Genomic DNA, 22,869 nt, shown 5'->3' with positions numbered 1-22,869 from the left:
TCCGCCCATCGGAGAATCCTTGTGGCTTCTGCCATCGCCATCCTGCTTCTTGTGCTGCCCTGTCGGTTTACATGAGCGACCGCCGTGATGTTGTGTGACTGGATCAGCACCGGCCGGTGTTGAAGCAGGGGTCTAGCCTGACTTAGGGCATTGTAAATGGCCCTTAGTTCCAGAATATTTTTGTGTAGGGAAGTCTCCTGACTTGTCCATAGTCCTTGGAAGTTTCTTCCCTGTGTGACTGCCCCCTAGCCTCGAAGGCTGGCATCCGTGGTCACCAGGACCCAGTCCTGTATGCCGAATCTGCGGCCCTCTAGAAGATGAGCACTCTGCAGCCACCACAACAGCGACACCCTGGCCCTTGGAGACAGGGTTATCCGCCGATGCATCTGAAGATGCGACCCGGACCACTTGTCCAACAGATCCCACTGGAAGATCCTTGCATGGGACCTGGCGAATGGAATTTCTGCGTAAGAAGCTACCATCTTTCCCAGGGCTCGCGTGCATTGATGCACCGACACCTGTATTTGTATTAGGAGGTCTCTGTCTAGAGACGACAACTCCTTGGACTTCTCCTCCGGGAGAAACCCTTTTTTCTTGTTCTGTGTCCAGAACCATCCCCAGGAACAGTAGACGCGTCGTAGGAACCAGCTGCGACTTTGGAATATTCAGAATCCAGCCGTGCTGTTGTAGCACTTCCCGAGATAATGCTACTCCGACGAACAACTGCTCCCTGGACCTCGCCTTTATAAGGAGATCGTCCAAGTACGGGATAATTATTTCGGCCATTACCTTGGTAAATACCCTCGGTGCCGGGGACAGACCAACGGCAACGTCTGGAATTGGTAATGACAATCCTGGTGAGGAGGGTAAATAGGGACATGCAGGTAAGCATCCTTGATGTCCAGTGATACCATGAAATTCTCCAGGCTTGCAATAATCACCCTGAGCGATTCCATTTTGAACTTGAACCTTCGTATGTAAGTGTTCAAGGATTTCAATCTTAGAATGGGTCTCACCGAACCGTCTGGTTTCGGTACCACAAACATTTTGGAATAGTAACCCCGGCCTTGTTGAAGGAGGGGTACCTTGATTTCACCTGCTGGAAGTACAGCTTGTGAATTGCCACCAGTACTACCTCCCTTTCTCCGAGGGCAGCAGGCACGGCTGATGTGAGGTAACGGCGAGGGGGAGTCGCCTCGAACTCCAGCTTGTATCCCTGTGATACTACTTGCAGAACCTAGGGATCCACCCTGTGGGCAAGCCCACTGGTCCCTGAAGTTCCCGAGACGCGCCCCCACCGCACCTGTCTCCACCTGTGGAGCCCCAGCGTCATGCGGTGGACTCAGAGAAAGCGGGGAAAGATTTTTGATCCTGGGAACTGGCTGTCTGGTGCAGCTTTTTCCTTCTTCCCTTGTCTCTGTGCAGAAAGGAAGCGCCTTTGACCTGCTTGCTTTTCTGAAGCCGAAAGGACTGTACCTGAAAATACGGTGCTTTCTTAGGCTGTGAGGAAACCTGAGGTAAATTTTTTTCTTCCCAGCTGTTGCTGTGGATACGAGGTCCCAGAGACCATCCCCAAACAATTCCTCACCCTTATAAGGCAGAATCTCCATGTGACTTTTAAAGTCAGCATCACCTGTCCACTGCCGGGTCTCTAATACCCTCCTGGCAGAATGGATATTGCATTAATTCTGGATGCCAGCCGGCAAATATCCCTCTGTGCATCCCTCATATATAAGACGACGTCTTTAAAATGCTCTATGTTAGCAAAATATTATCCCTGTCTAGGGTATTAATATTATCTGACAGGGTATCAGACCACGCTGCAGCAGCACTATTCATGCTGAGGCAATTGCAGGTCTCAGTATAGTACCTGAGTGTGTATATACAGACTTCAGGATAGCCTCCTGCTTTTTATCAGCAGGCTCCTTCAAAGTGGCCGTATCCTAAAACGGCAGTGCCACCTTTTTTGACAAACGTGTGAGCGCCTTATCCACCCTAGGGGATATCTCCCAACGTGACCTATCCTCTGGCGGGAAAGGGTACGCCATCAGTAACTTTTTAGAAATTACCAGTTTCTTATCGGGGGAACCCACGCTTCTTTACACACTTCATTCACTCATCTGATGGGGGAACAAAACACTGGCTGCTTTTTCTCCCCAAACATAAAACCCCTTTTATGTGGTACTTGGGTTAATGTCAGAAATGTGTAACACATTTTTCATTGCCGAGATCATGCAACGGATGTTCCTAGTGGATTGTGTATATGTCTCAACCTCGTCGACACTGGAGTCAGACTCCGTGTCGACATCTGTGTCTGCCATCTGAGGTAACGGGCGTTTTTTGAGCCCCTGATGGCCTTTGAGACGCCTGGGCAGGCGCGGGCTGAGAAGCTGGCTGTCCCACAGCTGTTACGTCATCCAGCCTTTTATGTAAGGAGTTGACATTGTCGGTTAATACCTTCCACCTATCCATCCACTCTGGTGTCGGCCCCACAGGGGGCAACATCCCATTTATCGGCCTCTGCTCCGCCTCCACATAACCTTCCTCGTCCAACATGTCGACACAGCCGTACCGTCACACCGCACACACACAGGGAATGCTCTGACTGAGGACAGGACCCCACAAAGTCCTTTGGGGAGACAGAGAGAGAGTATGCCAGCACACACCAGAGCGCTATATAATGCAGGGATTAACACTATAACTGAGTGATTTTTCCCCCAATAGCTGCTTGTATACACATTTTGCGCCTAAATTTGGTGCCCCCCCTCTCTTTTTAACCCTTTGAGCCTGAAAACTACAGGGGAGAGCCTGGGGAGCTGTCTTCCAGCTGCACTGTGAAGAAAAAAATGGCGCCAGTGTGCTGAGGGAGATAGCCTCGCCCCTTTTTCGGCTGACTTTTCTCCCGCTTTTTTCATGGATTCTGGCAGGGGTAATTTATCACATATATAGCCCTGGGACTATACATTGTGATGATTTGCCAGCCAAGTTGTTTATATTGCCCTCAGGGCGCCCCCCCCAGCGCCCTGCACCCATCAGTGACCGGAGTGTGAGGTGTGCATGAGGAGCAATGGCGCACAGTTGCAGTGCTGTGCGCTACCTTGTTGAAGACAGAAGTCTTCTGCCGCCGATTTTCCGGAACACTTCTTGCTTCTGGCTCTGTAAGGAGGCCGGCGGCGCAGCTCCGGGACCGAACATCGAGGTCGGGTCCTGTGGTCGATTCCTCTGGAGCTAATGGTGTCCAGTAGCCTAAGAAGCCCAAGCTACCACCAGTTAGGTAGGTTCGCTTCTTCTCCCCTTAGTCCCTCGCTGCAGTGAGTCTGTTGCCAGCAGATCTCACTGTAAAATAAAAAACCTAAAATATACTTTCTTTCTAGGAGCTCAGGAGAGCCCCTAGTGTGCATCCAGCTCAGCCGGGCACAAGATTCTAACTGAGGTCTGGAGGAGGGTCATAGTGGGAGGAGCCAGTGCACACCAGGTAGTCCTAAAGCTTTCTTTAGTTGTGCCCAGTCTCCTGCGGAGCCGCTATTCCCCATGGTCCTTACGGAGTCCCAGCATCCACTTAGGACGTCAGAGAAAATTTGATAACAATATATAGTTGCAAGGCTAGTTCCACTTTCCTAGGAGTGAGCGTGCCTTCATTGCGCACATTGGGGGAGAGGGGGTGCTTCAAAAGATCCCCTCCCAAAAGTTCCTCCCCAGCAATTGACTTCACCGCACGTCACTGGTGTCTATTATGTCTCTCACCCATAAGTCTGTAGAAGAGGCAGGCAGGCTCCCAACACAAGTGACTTGGGAAGAGCTTCATCATGTGCTTGATTTTCAGCAAGCTCAGCCTAGATGCCCATGCTTGCTTTCCCCTCTTCTCAGGAGCGTATTAATCATAAAGAGTGCCTATCTCCGACCAGGACCTCTCCTCTCTAGCTGACAGCACTGAGCACTAATAGGCCCCAGGGGCTGTGTCCGAGCAATATCATAGTGTACAGTGGAGGAGGTCACCCATGAAAAAAAGGCCGGAGGTTGCATAAAAAAATCAGCCAAAAAAAAGACATTAGTTAACTGAAAACATGAGTTATAGACCAAATAAGGAGTTTAACGCTCTAAATAGCGGTAAGGCATGTATTTATATATATATATATATATATATATATATCTATAGAGGACAATCTTGCCATTATGCTGATCATGTAAAGTATACTACAAATAAATGAACAGCTGTGTATATTGAAAAGCCTGGAGAGTGCCCCCTCTGAATTCTTATCTACAAATTTGAATACCTTGGTATTTGAGTGGACACCCCAGCATTTGTTTATTATGAAGATGTGAGTGCTACCGTTTGTTGTATCTATATATATATATATATATATATATATGTATATATATATATATATATGTGTGTGTGTATATATGTGTGTGTGTATATATATATATATATATGTAAAAACAGCAGTATCCTTATCTTGCGCCCAAATAAAAGCAGCACTATAGGAGAGATTTCTGTTGAAAAATCTCAATAACATACAAATTAAAACACAATTCCCAAGTGCACTATATTAGATGTAATTACAAAAAAATCTTCCAAGTAGACCCAAGATGTCCACTAAGTACTGAAGAACAATAATTCCTGGGGACCTGAAAAACAGATGACCCCTCACCAGAAAATCACCCAAACAAAAGGGCCAAAGGCCAATTAGTAAAAGATATTGGTTTAATATCATGAATTCAAACATATAAATGTTAGAGTTTGTACACATATTTGCACAAAATTTGCATAAAAATGATTTATATAAAATATATATGTGTCAGTAAATTATATCCAGTACCAGATGATAACTTCAGACACTCCATCACCTTTTCAAGGTGTGAGCTCAAAAAAAGGAGGTGTCTTCACAAAATTGGATTAATAACGGACAGACCCAACGCGTTTCGTCTACACGACTTCATCAGGAATAACTTGTTTGGGGGGGGAAAAGGGTAATATCCTTAGCTACTGCTAGACAACACCAAATAATGGAGGAAATTATAATTAAAGATTGGTACCTACCAATATAAAGAAAAAAAAGTAGAACCAGATCAAAATTGGGAAATCTTTGTAGGAGAAGGTCTCACAAATGACTACAGTAAAAAAACACATTATTTAAATGTGTACATACCAAGGGATTGCATACCAAATGGCATAATCTAGATAAGGAGAAATACCTTACGGGTGAATAAATTCATCTCATATTTAGTTGTTAATAAAGGCTTAAAGTACAGCTCATCTGAGAGATGGCAACAGCCATGTATCAGTGTTCGCTGTATCACCTAAAAAAGGAAAGCCAAATATGGATTTAAGCCAGCCAAAAAAAAATGAACAAAAATAACAAATTTTAAGGGTACAAACCTGAATAGAATTATCTAATTTTTGAATATGTAAATGATTTGGCTCAGCTTTGGCAAAGAGATAAGGATGTCTATAAAGGTAAAAAAAAGACTTAATTAATAAGCGTGGGGTATATCAACCATTATATATCAATTCAAAAAACACATAAACATACATACCACAATGGTATGACTGATTGTACAAACATCAAGGTATGAACACTGAAGCTTCCCCAGTGCGAATCACAATCAGATCTTAAAGAATGAGAGGGACATTATTTCAATAAAGAACTGCAAAGTTTTACAATAAAAAGTTCTCTATGAGAGCTTTTACTAAATATTAACTGAAGCCCATAAAAACAAATACACCAGAGACAGCTTGTCCACTAACCTGAAAATGCTCTGTATCACCCATACATGTGGAAGTATCAGAATGAAATGCTGTTTGCCACAGCAGCTATTTAAACTCTCTCAGTGATTGCATCACTTCCTCTAATCAATGAAAATAAAAATATGTCCAAATATAAGAAAGGCGCAATTATACACTAAGGAACACACCCTCCTGGCATCCCCAAGCGGATTTATCTGAACACATGTACATGGAATGTATAGTATAGACATGAGGACTTTGATTTTAACTTAACAAGGGTTTAAACTGTCCTCACCTGTCCGGAAACACATACTTCTGGCATGCGTTCCACCTGGAACGCATGACATGTATGCCTTAATGAGTACCATAGCTACCAAGCAGTTAGTGCCGCCCAACTCCATGCCACGTCAGAGACCTCCCCCCGACGTGGATCGCCTCGGTACCAAGCCGCGTCATATCGCTGCGCCCATAGCGTCCCTGATGTCCATCGCGCCAGGGACACCAATTGCCAGCCGTGCCCACTCTCCCGACATCACCCGCCAGCCGTGCCCCCAAGTCAATCCCGGCCCACGGCTGCTCCTGCTGGAACGCAATCAGGAAGAGGATGCGCTCCACCAACCTAAACCCAAACACTGCCTCTAATAAACTATTTCTATGGGCTTCAATTTTACAAAAAACATACAGGATCAGTAAGAACAGGCTCTACACAGTTTAATTTAGACAACTTACAAGGTCTACTTACAGCCTGAACATCTTACAAAACTTGCACAAATCACATAATTATAACATAACGAATGGCTTTCAATAGACATCCCAATTTCAAATAAACCAATAAATAAACTCATAAAGAATTATTTCATTAATAATCAAATAATTTGTGTTTAATCCCTAATACCAAAGATCAAAAACTAATGTGCTAATCTTATTAAAGTGATGAGGCCTTATGCTCATTATTAATATCCTAAAAAAATATATATATTCCAAAGGGATTATTTATTAATAATCCTATATTTTAACTCCTCATTACATGTATTGAAAGTTAGGTGTGATAATATACAAATAGACAGATCTTGTGATGTGTAGTAGACTCAGGACAATCTCACAACTGTCGATACTGGTACAACAAAAACGTTTGTGAGAAATATAGCACACCAATCCCAAACTTTTTATCCATTACTTCTGGATAGTGCATTAATTAAAAACTCTACAATACACTATATACTAAATAAAAATATTTTACTTGATATTTGACATAACTTAAATTATAAAACCTTTCGGTACTATATAATGTGAAAAAATAAATATCAAAACATATAATATGGTTTATAGAAATGATACCTTCCCATATTATGACCAAATCATCTATGTATCTCCGGTAGGTGGGAGGGACAATTTATCTATGGATCTAGTTTTGAAAGAGATCACATTAAATTATACCGGAGATACACCGATGATTTGGTCATAATATGGAAAGGTGATGAACCAAGTATAGAACAGTTTCTGAATCATCTCCAGTTGAATCTTTTCAATATAAGATTTACTTTTAAAACTGATACTACAGGTTGAGTATCCCATATCCAAATATTCCGAAATACGGAATATTCCGAAATACAGGCTTTTTTGAGTGAGAGTGAGATAGTGAAAGCTTTGTTTTTTGATGGCTCAATGTACACAAACTTTGTTTAATACACAAGGTTATTAAAAATATTGTATTAAATGACCTTCAGGCTGTGTGTATAAGGTGTATATGAAACATAAATGAATTGTGTGAATGTAGACACACTTTGTTTAATGCACAAAGTTATAAAAAATAATGGCTAAAATTACCTTCAGGCAGTGTGTATAAAGTGTATATGTAACATAAATGCATTCTGTGCTTAAATTTAGGTCCCATCACCATGATATCTCATTATGGTATGCAATTATTCCAAAATACGGAAAAATCCGATATCCAAAATACATCCGGTCCCAAGCATTTTGGATAAGGGATACTCAACCTGTAATACAATTGATTATTTAGATCTGAAGTTGGATAGTAAAGTTGGTGAGGTAGTCCAAACATCGACTTTCTTTAAAGAAGTCGACGCAAACAACTTTATTCCGACATCTAGTTGTCACCACCCAGTTTGGATTGATGGAGTCCCTTACTCCCAGTTTCTAAGACTGAGGAAAAATTGTAGCATTTTTAGTGAGTTCTTGATTCAAGCAAATGTACTCAAAGATAGCTTTTTGACACGGGGCTACAATCAGTCTAAGGTGGAGGAAGCTTTAAAGAAAGCAAGCGACATGGATCGAACCAGTCTTCTATTTAAGATCTCTGTCCCCAAGAACATAAAAGATATTAAGAGTAAGTCTTTTATAACTCAGTTCAATAAAGAATATCGTCTAATTACCAAAATTTTGGAAAAACACTGGCCCATTCTGTTGAAGGACCCTGTCCTCGGACCAAAACTCCCCCCAAAACCTCAAGTAGTCTTTAGAAGAGTGAATAATTTGAAAAATATCTTGGCACCTAGTGCGCTAAGGCCAAATAAATCAATAATTAACTCAAATACAAACTCTTTTTGAAGAAGACTGTGGGATGCTTCCCCTGTAAGCGTTGCATATGTTGCAAATTCATGGAGAAATCCACTTACTCTTGGAAATCTGAAAGTGGATTTAACTATACCTTAAGAGAATTGGTAAACTGTAATAGTGCATTTTTTATTCATAGAATAACATGCAGCTGTAACTTAATGTATGTAGGTAAGACTAAAAGAAATGCCAAACTTAGAATTCAGGAACATCTTCGGAGTATAAAAAATAAAGTCACGAATCGTAGTTTACCACGTCATTTCTCAGAAGTTCATAACTCTAACACCAAAGACTTGAAATTTACTATCCTAGAGGTGGTCAAATTGGGTCCAAGGAGAGGCGATAGAGAACGTGCACTTTGCAGAAGAGAATCCTTTTGGATTTTCACTTTAAATACCCTTTCCCCGAATGGACTCAATGAGAACATAGACATTGTATCATTTCTATAAACCATATTATATGTTTTGATATTTATTTTTTCACATTATATAGTACCGAAAGGCTTTATTATTTAAGTTATGTCATATATCAAGTAAAATATTTTTATTTAGTATATAGGGGGTCATTCCGAGTTGTTCGCTTGCTAGCAGATTTTAGCAGCATTGCACACGCTAGGCCGCCGCCCTCTGGGAGTGTATCTTAGCTTAGCAGAATTGCGAATGAAAGATTAGCAGAATTGCAAATAGAAAATTCTTAGCAGTTTCTGAGTAGCTCGAGACTTACTCCTACACTGCGATCAGCTCAGCCCGTTTCGTTCCTGGTTTGACGTCACAAACACGCCCTGCGTTCGGCCAGCCACTCCCCGGTTTCTCCAGACACTCCTGCGTTTTATTCTGGCATGCCTGCGTTTTTCCGCACACTCCCAGAAAACTATCAGTTTCCGCCCAGAAACACCCACTTCCTGTCAATCACACTCCGATCACTTCAACGATGAAATTCTTCGTTCGGATGTGAGTAAATCTACTAAGTTTTGTGCTAAAATACTTAGCGCATGCGCACTGCGTACCATGCGCATGCGCATTTTTGCCTTAATCGCTCCATTGCGAAAAACGGCAACGAGCGAACAACTCATAATGACCCCCATAGTGTATTTTAGAGTATTTAATTAATGCACTGTTCAGAAGTAATGGATAAAAAGTTTGGGATTGGTGTGCTATATTTCTCACACACGGTTTTTTGTACCAATATCGATAGTTGTGAGATTGTTCTGACTCTACTACACGTCACAAGATCTGTCTATTTGTATATTATCACACCTAACTTTCAATACATGTAATGAGGAGTTAAAATATTGGATTATTAATAAATAATCCCTTTGGAATATATATATATATTTTTTAGGATATTAATAATGAGCATAAGGCCTCATCACTTTAATAAGAGTAGCACATTAGTTTTGGATCTTTGGTATTAGGGATTAATCACCAATTATTTGATTATTAATGAAATAATTCTTTATGAGTTTATTTTTTGGTTTATTTGAAATTGGGATGTCTATTGAAAGCCATTCTTATGTTATAATTATGCGATTTGTGCAAGTTTTGTAAGCTGTTCAAGCTGTAAGTAGACCTTGTAAATTGTCTAAGTTAAACTGTGTAGAGCCTGTTCTTACTGATCCTGTATGTTTTTTGTAAAATTGAAGCCCATAGAAATAGTTTATTAGAGGCAGTGTTTGGGTTTAGGTTGGTGGAGCGCATCCTCTTCCTGATTGCGTTCCAGCACGAGGAGCCGTGGGCCGGGACTGACTTGGGGGCACGGCTGGTGGGTGACGTCGGTAGTCCCTGGTGCGAAGGACATCAGGGACGCTATGGGCGCAGCGATATGACGCGGCCTGGTACCGAGGCGATCCACATTGGGGGGAGGTCTCTGACGTGGCATGGAGTTGGGCGGCACTAACTGCTTGGTAGCTATGGTACTCATTAAGGCATACACGTCATGCGTTCCAGGTGGAACGCATGCCGGAAGTATGTGTTTCCGGACAGGTGAGGACAGTTTAAGCCCTTGTTAAGTTAAAATCAGAGTCCTCATGTCTATACTATACATTCCATGTACATGTGTTCAGATAAATCCGCTTGGGGATGCCAGGAGGGGGTGTTCCTTAGTGTATAATTGCCCCTTTATATATATATATATAAAGAGGATTTTGGTACTTAATAGATAAATCCTTTTCTTTGAATCCACAGGGGGCACTGGAGTACTCTTGGGATATGGACGGGCGTTAGCAGGGGCTCATTTAAAAGCTAAACACTGATGCCATAGAATTTGTAAAAGCACAAACGTGTGCATTGATGACCATGTAGCTGCACGGCAAAATTGTGTCATGGAGACTCCACGATCTGCTGCCCATGACGTTCCCACAGAACGCGTGGAAAGTGATAAAGTAGATGCAGGCGGTTGTAGATTAGCAAGAAAGTAAGCATTACGAGTGGTCAGCTTAATCCATCTAGCCAAAGTCTGTTTGGAAGCTGGCCACCCCACCATGACTGCATCACAGAGAACGAACAATGTATATGTTTTACGTACTGTAGATATTTGGGCTACATACATGCAAAGAGCACGAACTACATCCAAAGAAACTCCAGAAACTCCAGAAACTGGAGTTCCTGAACCTTCGGAAAATATACGCTATGGTAAGAACTTACCATTGATAACGGTATTTCACCTAAGTCCACAGGTTCCACAGGATAACAATGGGATATGATGGAGCGACAGCGGATTGGTACCAAACGATCACAAGCTTTCAGGCCTCCCAGGATGCAACGGGCCCGTCCATATATCCCCGCTCACTGGCTCAGGCAAATCGGTTGGATTCCAAAGCATCTAGGCAGGAGCATCATGTAGAGCCCTAATCAGGCAAGAAGAACACACATGCACACCCTTCCATACAAGAAGGAAGAGGTTAGTGAGTAGCAAGATTCTCAAATCTGGTGAGTCAGGGTGGGATCCCTGTGGACTTAGGATAAATACCGTTATCAACGGTAAGTTCTTACCATAACGTATATTTCTTCGGCAGGGTCCACAGGTTATCCACAGGATAACAATGGGATTTCCCAAAGCAATTTTGGTGGTGGGGACGCTCCTGATTGGACAGGAGAATCTTTCGCCCGAATTCAGCATCATGAGAGGCAAAAGTATCCTAGCATAATGTCTAATGAATGTGTTAATGGAAGACTATGTGGCTGCCTTACATATCTGTTCTGCTGAAGCACCATGTTGTGCTGCCTATGAAGGACCTACCTTACGCGTAGAGTGAACAGAGACATTAGCCGGAACAGAGAGATCCTCTTGAGAGTATGCTTCAGAAATCGTCATTCGAAGCCCTCTAGCCAGGGTCTATTTAGTAGCAGGCCATCCTCTCTTTTGAATTCCGTAGAAAATGAAGAGAGAATCTGTCTTTCTGATGGCACTTGTGCGATCCACGTAGATCCTTAATGCTCGGACTACCTCCCGCGACACATCTTCCGCAGAAAATCCCGATACCTGTAAAGCCGGGACTACATTTTCTTCATTAAGGTGGAATTTAGACACCACCTTAGGAAGATGCCCAGACCTAGTTCTGTCAACTGCTTTATCTGGATAAAAAAACAGAAAAGGACAACAATATTACAGCGCTCCTAAATCTGATACTCTTCTACTTGACGCCATCGCCAGTAGAAAGAGAACTTTAGCTGTCAACCATTTAAGATCCACTTTATTAAGTGGTTCAAATGGAGCAACTTGAAGGTCTTTGAGGACTAGACCTAAGTCCCAAGGCACAGTAGGAGGAACAAAAGGAGGTTGAATGCGCAGCATTCCCTGGAAAAAGTACGCACATCCTGTAAATTGGCATTTTTCTCTTGGAACCCTACAGTCAATGCTGATACTTGTACTCTCAAGGAAGCCACCTTCAAACCCTTATCCAGTCCTGCACAAAAGAAATCTGAGACCAAGGAAACTTGGAAAGATTTCAGGTCCATATTTCTTTCACTGCACCATGAATATAGGCCTGCCATATTCGGTGATAATTGCGAGCTGAGGAGGGTTTCCTTGCTCTGTGCAATATTTGAATTTACCTGCAGCGATAATCCACTTGACTTCAGGATAGGTTTCAAGAGCCACGCCGTCAACGATAGTCGATCCAGATGCCTGTGATAACAACGACTCTGAATTAGTAGATCTGGACGTTGAGGGAGCAGACATGGAGCATCCATCGACCTTCTCTGTAGATCTGTGTACTATTGCCTTCTGGGCCAAGCCGAAGCTATTAGAATCACGGCACCCTTTGCTTCTTTTATCTTCCTCAGCACCCTGGTAGCAGGATGATCGGAGGAAATAGATACGCCAGATGAAACTCCTATTTCACTGACAAGGCGTCCACAAAGATCGCTCCGGGATCCTTTGTTCTTGCCCCGTATGCGGGCACTTAGTTGTTCAGACGGGACGCCATGAGATCTATCTCTGGCAAACCCCACTTGTCTACAAGAGTCTGAAAGACTTCCGGGTGTAGAGCCCATTCGCTTGCTTGAATGGCGTGTTGACTGAGAAAATCCGCTTCCCAGTTTAGGACTCCCGGAATGGATACTGCGGACAATGTTGGAAGATGGAGTTCTGCACACTTTAGTATGTGACTTACCTCCTTCATTGTTGCTTGGCTGCGCGTTCCTCCCTGATGCCCCCGCCGTTAAATTGTCCGAGCGGATCTGGACTGGTCTTCCTTGAAGAGTGTCTTTTGCCTGAATCAGTGACATGTATATGGCCCGAAGTTCTAACAGATTTATTGGCAGGGAACTTTCTTCTATGGTCCATTGTCCCTGGAACCATAATCTTCTGGACACTGCTCCCCAGCCCTGGAGACTGGCATCTGTTGTCAGGATCTCCCATCTGATATCCAAAAGATTCTCCCTTTGTCTAGATGGGATGTCTATAGCCACCAGGCTGATGACTTTCTTACCTTGTGTAAAGTACCATAGTCTGTTTCTTTATTGTCTGATGTATTCCATATCATCTGGCTAGAATCAGACGCTACTGAGGTCTTGAGTGGAATTGTGCATACTCCACCATGTCGAATGTTGACACCATCAAACCCATCAGTCGCGTAGCTGCGTGGATTAATATCGTTTGACTGTGTAACAACTCCTGAGTACTTGACTGTACCCTGGATATCTTGTTCCGAGGTAATCCATGTTCTGCAGACTGGAATTCAGTACAGCGCCACAGTGAGTCATCCGTTGTGACGGAACCCGAGATTACTTTGCCCAATTTATGAACCACCAGTGCTTCTGCAGACAAACCATTGTTTGTTGGAGATGGCACAGAAGCCTTTCCTGTGCCAAGATAAAAAAAAAAAGGTGGTCGAAGTATGACAATTTTCTTATCCCCTTCTTGCGGAGATAAGCTGCCATAATCATCATAATTTTGGTAAGTACTCTGGAGGCTGTGGCTAACCCCAAGGGTAAGGTCTGGAACTGAAAATGTTGCTGGAGGATGGTGAACCTTGAGATAACACTGATGGAACAGTGCTATAGGAACCTGTAGGTAAACATCCTGACTATCCAGGGATATCCTGTAATTACCTGGTTCCATGTCAAAACTATGGAGCGCAACGTTTCCCTGTGAACCGTGGTACCCAAACTTATTTGTTTAGGATTTTGAGATTGGGGTGAAAGGATCCTTCTGAACACAAACCCGGTTGGAGTAAAACCCCCTGTCTCTATTGTGCAGGGGTTACTGGACTGCCTATTCCTGACCAAAACAATTTCTGAACTGCTTCTTGCAACCCCTGTCCTTCGCCTCTACCCGAGACGGACTGGAACAGAAACTTCGAGAAGGATGCTTCTTGAAGAGAGATATAACCTAGAGATACCGCTTCTTGCACTCAGGCATCTGTTTGTAAACTGTTACCAGATCTGTGCAGACTGAAGTTGGCCCCCTATCCTGGGGTCCCCCAGAAGGAGGCCCACACCATCATGCTGATGGCTTATTCTCTGGTTTTGAAGCTGGCCCTCCGGTTGCCTTTGTTTATTTGCCTTACCAAACTTATTGTATTGGGGCTGTTATGTTCCTTTATGACCGACAAGGCCGAAAACTGGACCCTTATGTTTGGGGTTATATGGAAACGTGACCTTCTTGGAGTCTGATTTTGACTCCAGAATATCTGTTAACTGCTTACCAAGAGAAACTTCCAGCAAAAGGCAAATTTTCCAGAACCTTCTTTGATTCTGAATCAGCTTTCCATGGGTGGTAGTCATGTGACCGCCGGTCGGCTGACCGACAGTCACATGACCTCCTCCGTGAGCCCGACGGCTCACTATCCCGATGGTCGGCATGCCGACCAACAGGGACTATTTCCACTCGTGGGTGTCCACGACACCCATAGAGTGGGAATAGAACCCGTGGCGACTGCAGGTCGCCACCGAGCCCACAGCGTTGCGAGCGCAGCGAGCCCGCAAGGGGCTTGCTGCACTCGCCCCTCCCCGCCGGGATCCCGGCATCGGTATGCTGCCGGGTTCCCAGCGTCGGTAAGGTGACCGGCGGTCAGGAGACCGCCGGTCACCCGTACTACACCCCTTTCCGTGTATGTAAGCAACACTGCTCTGCAAGCAACTATTGTTAATGCTGATGCCCTAGAACATTAGTGTCCATATGATCTATATGGGATTCTTTCTCCCTTGCAGGCGCTGAAAAACCTGTCTTCCAGTACCTCAGCCCAGTGTACCTACAGCACCTGATATTCCAAGATGGTCTCCCATCCAAGAACTAACCAGGCCCAACACTGCTTATCTTCAAAGATCTAGTGAGATTGGGCCCATCCAGTGTGGTGTGCTGTAGATTGCAAGGTGAAGTCATGGCTGGCCTTATGACTGCCCCAGACAGAGACAATATGGTTTTCATAAAACCATCCCTCTATTGATGTTGACGGCAAAAGCCATATATATTTTCGCAGTATCAAATGATATGAGTATCTCTATAGGAGGCATTTCCCATTTTTAAAAAGTCCTCAGCTGGAAAATGATATTTGAATCCCATTTACTGGAAACCTATATTCTTTATTGGGTATAGCCCAAACCTTTTCCCTGATTTTCATCAACTGCTAGGGTCCCCCATGAGGAGGCCCTATTTTTTTGAGACATTTAAACGTAGGTACCTTATTTTTAACACAGGCTCTGCTAAATCCTCTAAGGACAGAAAAGCCTTTACTGCTCTCATTAACTCAGCTATATTTACCTGTTGTATGCCGAAGAAGAGTATATAGAGGTTTCATCGTCTGATGAATCATCCTGTGTAGCCTGTGCAGTTGATGATTTATTTACACTCTGTTTCCCAGCTTGTTTTATTAGAGAAGCTGTTGGGGATACCATAGGTAGAGAGCTGCCTGTGTGGGTTAATAATGAACCCTATTCCTGGTATCGAAGCTGTAGGATTTAACCTTTCAGCTATACTGGACAAGATCTGTGCAAACATCGCCCCAAAGGTGATTTATCTATTATGCTGACAAGTCAACCATTTTACACATGAACCATCCTGTACCAGATCAGAGAGGATAATACAGTTATTGCAAGACAACATGATATGAGTGTTGGTGTTACTTTAAGTGTACTCTCGTCACCTTTGCTGCTCTTAGACATGATAAATAATCAGCACTTTCACAGTGTACTACACAATTTGTGACTGTAACCACTTTATAGTTCTAAAGTGATATCAATCTGACCCCTACCCATGCACCAGCATTGAGGATCAGAAGACCAACTGACAAACATATATTAAAGTCAGCAATCACACTAGCAGTCAGTCACATGTTATATATTAGTCATATGAGCACATAATCAACTACAAACACATTTGAAATTATGTAGGAGTACATATTACTGAATTCTGTTTTATACAGATCTTAATGTATTCGTACGCATTGCGAAGAAAACCACAGTAATGTACACAAACTCATATGCAATAGGCACTTAAACTTAACTATTCATATTGACAAAAGTAGATAGAAATTTAGTGCTGTATAACCTGTACTCTGTAGAGTGGGATACAGGGAGACTCACCTCACTTCCAACATCGCTCAATACGTTAGCGAACGCTGAGTGGATCCAGACGCTACTAGTGTACACCGCCGCTCCGGGAACTTTAAGTGAACACAGACGCACTGTGCATACAGAAGCACCGGCCATACATACGCCTGTATTGCGACCGGGTCTCCTCGCGGTAGCGCTTAGTGAACACAGACGCAGCGGCCTATGCTGCGACCGAGACCCCTCGTGGTAGCGTCTGAGATGGAAGTGAGGCAACAGTTCATGGCGGGAGACTCGCGGAAACTGGTCATGAACTGGGGGGAGGGGCGACCAGGAGAGCGTCTAACTCCCCACCGCTGACATCAACCCTAGGGATCGCAGCTTCATACTATTCCTGGTGCCTTATAATCCCTACTGCCTAGCGCTGGAGCACCTGTGGTGGCGGCGCGTCAGCTACTGTTTGGTAGTCTCCTTCCAATACAGTGCGGCTGTGTCCATATTCCCCGACTACGGGGAACCAATGCCTTACCTTCTCCCCGTGCTCCGTCCACAGCCTGGTCACGTCTGCTGGACCTGCTAGTATATCCGACACAGACGCCTGCCGAGACAGCACTGTACACATGGGTAAGCGTTGTTGCGACCCGGCGGAGAGTTGTTGGACCGACTCTTTCCAATATGCGTGTAAGACGCTGTTAAGAAAGATCACTCAAAAACATAGTAAGACTATAAAAATAAAATAAGAAAGCTTAGGGCTACCCTAGAACAGCAGCCCTGTGACCATGGTCCGGCTCCTGGATGGGCCCGTTGCATCCTGGGAGGCCTGAAAGCTTGTGATCGTTTGGTGCCAATCCGCTGTCGCTCCATCATATCCCATTGTTATCCTGTGGATAAAACAGGCACTTTGATTAGATGATTTATACTACCTTTGGTAGAAGAGTGGGATTCGTCTGAAGTTCCGCTCTGTTATCATGAAACAGCAGATACGGTGGCATGCATGATAACACACCCAATTATGAAACACGCCTTGCGAAGCGAAGGCTAATAGAAACTGTTTCCAAGTTAGAACTTAACATTCCCTTGTTGAAAGAGTTCAAAATTTGAGGACTGCAAAAAACATAAAACTAAATTCAAGTCTCATGGCACTTTAGGTGGTATAAACAGAGGTTGAACTCCAAGAACACCTGGCAGGAACGTATGCCCTGTAGGCAAAAGAGCCAAACAGCGCTGAAAGAAAATTGACAAAGCTGAAACCTGTCATTTAGTGTCGCTAATCTTAGTCCTCCATCTAACCCCGTCTGTAACATAGCAGAAACGGGATTTTTAAAGAAAATGTCGGAAACTTCCGAGCTTCACACCAACCTATCTAAGCTCTCCAAATCCAGTGATAATGAGCTGCTATAACTGTCTTCCTAGCCAGTAACATGGTTGGTATAACCGACTTTGGAATGCCCTCTCTGTCAGCGTCAGGGGTCTTACCGGCACGCCGGGGCCGTGGGGTCTGCTGTGCAGGCGGCTTGTAGGCAGCGGCGGAGGAGGGCTGCTGCAGCGGGGGGTCTGCTCGTGGTGGTGGGACGCCGCTGCAGCGGATCTCACTCACAGGCAGTCGCTAGGAGACCAGGGGCGGGGAAGTCTCTGGGTGTCAGCAGAAAGGTCTGCTTTACTGAGAGCCGCCATGTTGGAGACCAATTCTGAAGCATACTGCAGGATTCCTGTGTATCCAGCCAATCCAAGGAGATTTCTCCTTATAAAAGGGGGCTGATTTATGACAGGGACGCCAGTGCTTCAAGTTACAACCCAGTTGTAGGTGCTATAGCTCTGTGCTCCCAGGATTCTTGCCGTGTCCTGTTTACCCCTGGCTCTGCTTTGCCATCTCTTAGTTGCTGTCGCAGCCCTGCCGTTTCTAACCTACTGCCGCCTGTGGAAGCGCTCCTGGAAACCCCGACCCAGTAAGAGCCTCTGGGCACAGACGGCCCCAGGCTTTCAGCCTCGTCTCTCAAGCCACAGTCCGCAGTTCTTTGTCTTCAGCCACGTCTTTAAACCACCATTCACAGTCCGCCGTTCATTACCCACAGCCTCGTCTTTCAAGCCACAGTCCGCAGTTCTTTGTCTTCAGCCACGTCTTTAAACCATCATTCACAGCCCACAGTTCATTATCTACAGCCTCGTCTTTCAAGCCACAGTCCGCAGTTCTTTGTCTTCAACCACGTCTTTAAGCCACCATTCACAAGCCACAGTTCTTTACCCTCAGCCTCGTTCTTAAGAACTACAACTCACTGACTCCTAGCTCCGCCTACGTCTTCCATTGATCCCTTGTCCCATGAGACGGAACTATATCCAGCCTCCTCGTCTTCTTCATCCGCATACAACTACTTACTTGGACAAGTCTCAGCTGCCGGATCCTCAAACCCAGTCAAGAGTAACAGTAAACACTGGCCCCATGGATCCGACGGGTGATCAAGCCTCAGGAGGTGATTCTACAGCGGATATTTGGTCCCGTTTGAGTAAGCAGGAGGCCACACAATCTCAAATTCTGCAGTTCATGCAGAATATGCCTGACCTCCTCAACTCTCTCTGTGTTGCCATGACGGCTCCCCAAGTAGCTACGGCTGCCCCCACAATAGCGCCTCCGGCCCCGCTTCCTCCTGCGCCAGTACCACTTCCACGCTTGCATTTGCCATCACCCAGTAAGTTCGATGGGAACCCAAAACAATGCCGCGGGTTTCTTAACCAGTGCGAAATTCAGTTTGAGCTACAGTCCGCCAATTTCCCTTCAGCACAAACCAAGATAGCCTACATAATTTCTCTGCTCTCTGGGCAAGCGTTGGAATGGGCTTCACCTTTGTGGGAGAGAACGGATCCCATCCTTTCTAACTATTCGGAGTTCGTGGCCACCTTTCGAAGAATCTTCGACGATCCGGGCAGGACCTCTGCCACCTCATTGGAGATCCTGTGCCTACGTCAGGGCACACGTACGGTCAGTCAGTACGTAATCCAGTTCCGGACCATCTCCTCAGAATTGAACTGGAATGAAGAAGCTCTCATTGCAGCTTTCTGGAATGGCCTCTCCGAGAAGATCAAAGATGATCTAGCAACTCAGGATGTCCCAGACAAATTGGATAAGTTAATTTCCTTGTGTAATAAATTAGACCTGAGGTACAGAGAACTCTGGAGAGATCGCGGTCAGATCGACCCAAGCCTCGAGTCGTCCCGCCGCCGAGACCGCCATCCCCGACTACCGAAGACCCCATGCAGATCAATCCTTCCAGTCTCTCCAATGAAGAACACCAGAGACAAGGGAACTTATGCATGTATTGTGGTGCATCCGATCATTTTGTTAGATCCTGCAGTCAACATCCGGGAAACGCCCGCTCCTAGCTTGTGCCGGAGAGGTTAAGTTAGGAGAATCCCCAGGATTACCTGCCAAGAAAGAGTTTGTTTTGTTAACTCACCTGGGGCTCCCTTCTTCCTCCCTTCTCATCCCTGCACTACTTGATTCCGGAGCCGCTGAAATCTTCATTACCTCAGCTCTGGTTAAACGATCTGGAATTCAAACGGTCCGTTTGGATCGTACTATTTCTATTACTGCGGTGGATGGAAGTCATATTCCTGAGGGGATTATATCCTTTCGTACTATTCCTCTCAGGATGAAGGTCTGAGTTCTTCATTCGGAAAACATCTCTTTCCTTGTAATTCCTAAAGCCTCTCACGAACTGATCCTAGGATTCCCGTGGTTAATTAAACACAATCCCCACATAGATTGGCAAACCATGGATGTTCTCTCTTGGGGGAGAAGCTGCTTCTAGAATTGTTTGCTCACAGTAAGATCCCTCTGTTCTTCCAGCCCCTCCAGCCTTCCTGTGGAATACCAGGCCTTCCAAGGTGTCTTCAGTAAACACAGGGCGGACACCTTACCTCCGCATCGAACTTGGGACTGTCCCATTGATCTGGTACCAGGCAAGGCTCCTCCCAGGGTCAAACTTACCCTCTCTCACTCCCTGAGACACAGGCAATGTCTGAGTACATCCGGGAGAATCTGGATAAAGGTTTCATCCGGTCCTCCACCTCTCCGGCTGGGCCAGGGTTTTTCTTTGTCAAGAAGAAGGACGGGGGGCTGCGGCCCTGTATTGACTATAGAGGTCTCAACGAGATAACAATTAAGAACAGGTATCCATTGCCCCTGATTCCAGAACTATTGGATCGAGTTAAAGGGGCTACTGTTTTCCCCAAATTGGACTTACGGGGGGCCTACAATCTAATACGTATTCGCCCAGGAAACGAATGGAAGAAAGCGTTTCATACCCGTGACGGGCATTACGAATACCTGGTAATGCCCTTCTGCCTGTGTAATGCCCCAGCTGTCTTTCAGGAATTCGTCAACGTAATTTTCAGAGATCACCTCTATGACTGCTTGGTGGTGTATTTGGATGACATCCTCATCTTTTCTAGGGACCTGAAGACGCATTGAGAACAAGTCAAAGAGGTTCTAACCCGTTTAAGAAGGAATCAGTTATTTTGCAAATTAGAGAAATGAACCTTTGAAGTATCCACGATTCCATTCCTCGGTTACATCCTCTCAGGACAGAAGTTACAGATGGATCCCACTAAAGTCCAGGCGATCCAGGATTGGTCGCTTCCTGTTACCCTTAAGGGGGTTCAACGTTTTCTGGGATTCGCCAACTTCTAGCGGAGATTCGTTAAGAATTACTCGTCCATCATAGCTCCCATTACCGCATTAACTAGAAAAGGAGCAGATCCTGCCAAGTGGTCCCCGGAGACTTTAGAAGCCTTTTCATCTTTAAAGGAAGCCTTCATGACCACCCCTGTCCTGCGACAACCCGATCTCAGTCCGTTCCTGGTTGAGGTTGATTCCTCCACTGTAGGAGTAGGAGCAGTATTGTCCCAGCTCTTCGAGGACAAGAAAGTCCATCCCTGTGCGTTCTTTTCGCGAAGATTCTCTCCCGCTGAACAGAATTACGCTATTGGAGAACAAGAACTACTGGCGATTAAGTTAGCCTTTGTGGAGTGGAGGTATCTGTTGGAGGGAGCCCAGCATCCAATCTCGGTAACCACGGATCACAAGAACCTTCTATATTTACAATCAGCTCGATGTCTGAACCCACGTCAAGCAAGATGGGCCCTCTTCTTTAACCGTTTTAACTTTAAACTCAGTTACCGACCAGGTTCTCTCAATAGAAAAGCAGACGCACTATCCCGTTCTCTAAGTTCTGAAGAACCCACCGATCATTCAAAGGAACAGTTTATTTTGGAATCCACCTCTTTCTCAGCAACTAGTACTTCTCCACTTCCTCCTCCTGTAAGAATATTTGTTGCCCCGAATCTTCGCAAGAAACTTCTTACATGGGCTCACTCCTCCTCCTTTATGGGCCATGCAGGTGGTCATAAAATGTTCAAGTTCATTCAGCGTTCCTACTGGTGGCCTCGTCTCAGGACTGATGTTCAAGAATTCATAGCTGCTTGTCTGAAGTGTGCCCAACATAAAAGTCCTAAAAGCCCTTCGTCCGGTTTACTCCACCCACTACATGTGCCGCAAAGACCATGGACGCATATCTCTATGGATTTTATTACCGATTTACCTGTTTCTGGCGGACGAAATATCGTGTGGGTCATAGTTGACCGGTTCTCTAAGATGGCACACTTTGTTCCTCTGTCTGGTCTCCCATCAGCGTCCCAGTTGGCAAAGTTGTTCATAGCAGAGATCTTCCGACTCCATGGTCTAACGCAGGATATTGTATCAGATAGGGGTCCTCAGTTTGTGGCCAAGTTTTGGAGGTCCCTATGTTCTGCCCTTGGTGTGAAACTGAATTTCTCCTCAGGGTATCATCCCCAAACAGGTGGCCAGATGGAGAGAGTGAACCAGGACTTAGAGACTTTTCTACATTTATTTATGTCTTCCTCTCAGGCTGGACTATCTCCCATTTGCAGAATTTGCCCATAACAATCTCTACCATTCTGCTACAAAATCTTCTCCATTCTACATAAACTATAGTTATCATCCAAGAGTTCCTGACTTTCAACTTCTACCTACGCTGGAGGTTCCTGCCGCAGAATTAGCACTTCGACAGTTCACCAAAACTTGGAGACAAGTTCACGAGGCTTTGCTTAAGACATCCAAGAGGTATAAGACCTATGAAGATTCAAAGCGAAAAGCTGTACAAAACCTTAAGGTGGGAGATCAAGTTTGGGTTTCCACACGTAACCTGAGGCTGAGGGTACCTACTAAAAAGTTTGCTCCCAGGTTTATTGGGCCATATCCAATCGAGAAAGTATTAAATCCAGTGGCTTACAAGGTGAAGTTGCCTCCGCATTTGAGAATCCCTAATGAGTTTCATATTTCTCTTTTAAAACCGTTGGTACTTAATCGATTCAGAGCTGCTCTGCTTAAATCTCCCAAGATCCAATCAGCACAAGGAGACAAATTTGAGGTTCATAAGATTCTCAACTCCCACAGACGGTATGGCCGCATCCAGTACCCTGTTGATTGGAAGGGATATGGACCCGAGGAGAGGTCTTGGGTGGGAGCAGATGTCCATGCTCCAAGACTTCTTCGGGCATTTC

At 44.8% G+C, this 22,869-nt stretch overlaps 1 pseudogene; it reads right to left on the bottom strand.

The window, feature by feature from the left end:
- Positions 1-14,993: 14,993 nt before the first annotated feature.
- LOC134912833 (5S ribosomal RNA) lies at positions 14,994-15,111 on the bottom strand (annotated as a pseudogene).
- Between the last annotated feature and the right edge of the window lie 7,758 nt (positions 15,112-22,869).

This window comes from Pseudophryne corroboree, chromosome 4 (genome assembly GCF_028390025.1).
Source record: "Pseudophryne corroboree isolate aPseCor3 chromosome 4, aPseCor3.hap2, whole genome shotgun sequence".
Taxonomy (NCBI): Eukaryota; Metazoa; Chordata; class Amphibia; order Anura; family Myobatrachidae; genus Pseudophryne; species Pseudophryne corroboree.
The sequence above is the reverse complement of the archived record's forward strand: the minus strand, read 5'-3'. Positions and strand labels throughout refer to the sequence as shown.